The following is a 6,201-nucleotide window of genomic DNA, read 5'->3' as shown; positions in this document are numbered from 1 at the left end:
TTCTGGAATATCGTCCAGATGAATTGAAGGGCTTATATACGGAGTTTTAGAAGATGATGATTCTGCAATATGCTGAATTTTCGTATTAATCAAACTCATATTTCCTCTTTATAATATTGGAAAATTAGATGATCTTGAAGCATATGAGGATGATGATGAGGGAGAATTTCTTCCTCTTCCTTTAGAGTTTTGATTTTGGCTTTTGCCACCTTTTCCTCTTCCACTTGCCATTTGCCAAGGTAGATCAGTGCCCATATTGCATAAAATAGTTTAATATGCGTCAAATGATGTATCAAAATCATCCCAATCAATTTCATCTCGAATATCTTCAAGATTAGGAAGATTTAAGTCTTCTTCAGTTATATTACGAATGAGTTTTTCTAAGATAATAAAATAAATATCTTCATTTAAAAGAATACTTTTAATAATAGTAATAACAGTTTTTCAGAGAGATAGTAAGTGTAAAACCTTATTGATTGTTTAAATACTCTCTAGAGAGAAAATCAGGTAAAGAATTTTCACTTCCTTTCTTATATTGTCTCTCAAAATCGAAAGGAGCTAATTGGGATTTCCACCTTGAAAATATTAATTTAGAAGCATCATGTTTAAAGTCTTTATCAAACATGTATTTAACAGATTGAGCATCAGTTCTAACTATGAACTTCTGATTATATAAATCATCTTGAAATTTTAAAACACATTTAACAATAGTTAACATTTCATGGGCCACAATGGCGTATTTTTTTTGACTCTCAGTCCATTTGCCAGAATGAAATCTAACTAAACAATCAGTCTTAGTATGGGGATTAACTTGTTTAAGTATTCCTCCATATCTAATATTTGATGCATCAGTCTCAATTATGTTTAACCAAGCAAAATTAGCTAGAGTTAAACAGGGAAGAGTTTCAACTCGTTTTTTAATTAATTTTACCAAATCAGTGCGGACTTGAGTCCAAGGCTTTTTATAATCTTTTTTCAACCTATCATACAAAGGGGCAAAATCCCTTGACAGGTTTTCATAAAAGGGAGAAATATAGTTAAGACTTCCAAGAAATCTCTGCAGTTGCGTTTTGTCAGTAATAATATCAGCAATTTTTTTAGCAAAATCCATAGCTCTTTGGATGGGTTCAATTGTACCTTGACAAATATTATGTCCTAAAAATCGAATATTGGTCTGGAACAATCTCATTTTTGGTTTAGAAATAACCAAATCATTTTGTAGTACAATTTGTTTAAACATATTTAGATGTTTAAAATGTAATTCAAAAGTTTTTGAGAATACTAGAATATCATCCATAGAGACAATTATAAAATCCATATGAGGATTAAATATATGATTCATGATTTTCTGAAATTCAAAAGGAGTATTTTTCAAATCAAATGGCATGACTTCCATTCATATTGTCCAAAAGGGACATTAAAATCAGTTCGATATGTGTGATCTTTATCAATCTGAATTTGCCAATATCCAGATTTTAAGTCAAACTTAGAAAATATATTGGCATCGTATAATCTGGAGAGCAAGTCTTTTTTATTAGGTATTGGGTACCTGATCCATTTCAAAACTTTATTCAGAGGTTTATAGTTAATAACAAGTCTTGGCATACCTCGTTCTTTTTCAGCAGCATTATTTGCATAGAAAGCAGTACAAGACCAAAGGGATTTGGAAGGTTTTATAAGACCTTTCTGTAAGAGACTGTCAATCTCCTTTTTACAGAACTCAACTAATTCTGTATTCATTTGGTAAGGTCGAGATTTAGTTAGGATTTTATCTTCGCTGAAACCTTCTTCATAGGGAAAAGAAACAATATGTTTCATATGATTCCAAAAAGCATTTGGATGATCAGCACAAATATCCACAGTCATTTGGTCCGAGACTATTTTTATTTTTTTCTGAACTTTTATAGATTTCATTGTATCATGAATAGTTAAACTCATCATTTCTAATTATAAGAAATTTACGTGTTGTTGTTTCATTCCTATTAAAGCGTTTATATCTCTTGTTACAGGATCAGTAACCAAAGAATAAGAAATTTCCCTATTTTTATAAGTAGCTTTAAAACCATTTGCATCAATATGTGTATAAGGATATATAAAATTTATAAAAGGGGTTCCTAAAATAATAGGAGGATAAAGTTGATTTTTTACCAAGAAAAGGAAATGTGGGATGCAAATCTTGTTTCGACAAATATGGGTATTAGGTAATTTATAATTAATATCAAGACTATGCCCAGATGCAGATTTAATTATATGAGTAGTTTTTTCAAAATATCTGGTCGGAACTAATTCTTCCTGAATGCAACTAACGTCAGCACCGCTATCGATCATTGCTACATTAGTGATAGAAAATTCTTTATTAATCAGAATAGTGCAATTTATATACCATTTGTAGGCAGTAACTAGTTACATCATACCCAGAAAATAATTATTTTTTGAATAATTTTATTCATATCAGAATTTTCAGGATTTTCAATAACTTCCTTTTCTTTTCCTTTAGAGGAAATAGTTTTTTGGGAAAAATTACAAATATCTTCTTCAATTTTCAAAATCCTATGATCTAAGATCATTTGATTTTGCTTTAGAGAGATAATTTATTTTTTGAGTTTTTAAACTTCTATTTTTAAATCATCAAAAGTTGTATTCCTTCCTGGGGTTTGACTCAAAGCAAGTCTTTTATTTACCTCAGATAAAGAATAAGGCATATAATAATCATCATCAGCATTTTTAAATATTAATTTTAAAAGTACTGGCAATACTATCAGCAGATTTTTTAGCAGCAAGATTGATAATTTTTTCACGAAGCTTTCCATCCGAAATTTCTTTTAATAATTCAAGGACATTATCAGCAGTAAGAGTTCGAACATTTAAGTATAAATCTTCAAACTGTGATTGCAATTTATATATAATTTCATCACAATTGCATTTATCATTATTGCAATCGGTACATTTATCAACATATTCTTGCTCACTATCAGAACAAGGCAATTCAATATCATTTTTAGATTCAGAATCATAATTAAAATTAGATTCGAAACTTGAAGTATATAATAAACCATAAACTTGATCATGCATATCATCAGAGAGTCCTAAAGACTTGAGTTTTTGAAGTTTACAATTAGGAGCTATATGGTCATATTGGTTGCACTTATAGCACTTGATTTTTGCTAAATCTTTTTTGGATCTATTCTTTGTAAATCTGGTAAGCTTACGATAGTTTATTCTAGTCTCATGCTCTTGTTTGGTTCTCTGTCTAGAGCGCTTCTTTCTATAAGGTTTATCAGACTTAGAATGTCTTTGGCTTTTCCCTGTCTTAGTAGAAACTGGTTTATCCATCCCAAATTGCTCATAAAAATATCCTAGTTGAGATTTTTCTCTAAGCTTGTCAAGCTTAATTTGTCTAGCTAATTTCAACTCATTGTATAATGATAAGCCTTCTTGAGTACAGGCTGCAATAAGTTGACCATAAGTCTGTTCTTTAAATTTTATTTCATCATAAGATCCCCTAAGTGTTTTCTCACTCTTTCAGCAAAAAGAGGGGGAAGACCATCAATGAATTTTACTTTCCAATGTTCATACTTACTTTCGGGTAAATCTATAACCCTACTTAGAAAGGTATTCTTATACCACCTAAATGCTCCTAAGGTTCTACATCTAAGACCATTAAGGAGTGTCCTAATGTTTTCATATTGGTTGGTAAATCTACCTCCAAAATGTTCTATAATGATAAGCATAAGGGTATAAACAGCATCTTCTCTACCCGCAAGTAAAGGTCTTCCCAAGTTATCTTGGCTAGGAGTGGTATTCCTAGCAGTAAAAATGGCATTACTTTTTTCTGTGGTTAAGAAGTTGTCCCACCAACCACGAAGTTTGTCAGTAAAACCAGCAACTATCATTTTACAAATAGTTTCATCATTTCGTCTTGAACGATTTTCGATAGATGTCGTGGCTTTTACAATTATAGAATACATTAACATACGATGAACAAGAATTGAGATTTGCCTATCAGACAATCCATTTATATTTCATTCATATATTGCATCACCATTATAAGAGGTATTAGTCTGATTCTAGTCCCTTTCCTCTATCAGAACATCTTAAGGAGTTGGTCGTGGATAATAAGTTGCAGTCATACGGGGATATCAACATATTTTGTTCCCGATTGTTTTCGGATCATCCTTCTGAGCTTATTGGGCTTGAAAGAAATTGCATTTCCCACATTTGGAGTAGATTCGAGGGTATCAGCAAAATTAGACTCTAGATTGTTGACAAAATCATCAGACAAATCAAGGGGTTTAATATTCAATTGTGAGAATTTTTTGTCTAACAAATTTTTCAATTTTTCTATATGAGAAGGTTTTTCAAATCTTTCAATATCAAGAGGTCTATGAATACAGGGTCTAGATAATATTAAGTCGTCTGTCTTGCATTCTGAAGTAGAAGCAATATCAGATGACTTCATATTATCTTTAAGCTTTTTAACCATTTCAGTTATTTCATCAAGTTTTTTATCAAGAGAAGAAATATTTTCTACTAGAACTTTAACATACAAACTCAAATAGTTATTCTGAGAAATAAGATTATTTATTTTAGAAATAGTGATTTTTTCAATATCGTTATCAACGGATTTCTGAAAAGCAGAGAAAGTCATTCCAGTATTATTAGGTAATATAAAGGAAGATTGAGGAGGGTAAATATCCTCCGTAATTGTACCATCCATATTTTGGTAAGATCTTTCTATGATTTTCACATAGGAAGGAAAATATGCAGACATAAACCATGGCACAAAACAAATGATTTTATTATGTAATGCACACATTTCATAAAATTCTTCAGAGATATTTTTTAATTCATCCGGACTATTTGTTTCAAAGAACTATATCCTAAAGGTTTTCCATTTTTCACCAAAAAATTCTTTTCTAATATAGTTTTTTGCCTGTGAACCAAGACTAAAATCAATTAGTTGTGGCATCATGGTTAAACGAAATTAATATCAAACTCCATTTCGGAGGGAGTAGGGTTTTCATTATCAAAATCTTGTACTATATTTGTTTTAGGATTGATTTTAATTTTTTCTACCTTTTTAGGTAGAGCATGCGAATCTTCAGTGTTTAGAGTATGCAAGGATGCAGCACGACTCCTAGCAGGACCATAAACTGATTCTACTGGGGAAATATGATGCATAGCAGGCAACATTCTAGGAATAGAAAAGGAATTTCGATTATAAACTGTAGAATTATCGTCAAATTGCAGACAAATTCTTCCGTCAGTATTTTGAGTTACATGAGTTAACTCATTATTTGTCACATCCTCCGCAAGTTGTTTTGGAGAAATAACAGAATTTAAAACCCAAGTTTTTGGCAAATTAAGCTTATCCTATTTGATAGGTCTTCCTGTAGTGATCCTGGATTTTGCAAAATTCGTTTAAATAAGTATGGTATAATCAGAAGCATCATCAACCAATTTACATCGAGGATTCATAGTAGCTAATAGACGGTAATAAATATGATAGAATAAACATATAAGTTCAGATCCGGGTGCATAATTATAACCATGGGTTTTTACATTTAGAGTTAAAGGATCAACAATGTTTAAATCAGTCAAAGACAATTGTAAATTAGGTTGAGTATTAAAATATACAGGGCCATATGCAAGAGTAGACTCAATAGATCCCATCAGAGATTGTCTAAAATTTAAATTTGTAGTATCGCGCAATGCAGCTAGAAAGGTCTCTGGAAGTCCCTTTAAAGTTAAGAGTTTAAAAGCAATTTGTACTAAACCATGTCTATGAGAGATTCAAAGGTTTCTTTACCTATTGGGACTATATCAAGGCATTCACTCAAACTTTTTATTACAATAATATAAAACACAAGCACACATAGTTTTTGGATAATATACTTGTGTACGTATGTGATATATATAGTACGTATTTAGAACTTGATATAGTCGATAGTGTGTATATGTGTATGTATGTATAGGTATATATATATAGTATATACATATTAATTATATAGTGAAGGTATATTAATGACATAAAATAAAACTAACCGATAATTCATCTGATCAGTATATGTGAAATACGTTATATATTATTATTATGGGGTAGTATAATAAAATCGTGTATGTGATGTTTATAGTACTTATTTGAAAGTTGATAGACTATTGAATATATGTATATATATGTATATCTCGTGTAGTGACGTA

This window comes from Capsicum annuum, chromosome 5, assembly GCF_002878395.1.
Source record: "Capsicum annuum cultivar UCD-10X-F1 chromosome 5, UCD10Xv1.1, whole genome shotgun sequence".
In the NCBI taxonomy this organism is placed as follows: Eukaryota; Viridiplantae; Streptophyta; class Magnoliopsida; order Solanales; family Solanaceae; genus Capsicum; species Capsicum annuum.
Note: the sequence above shows the minus strand (reverse complement) of the source record.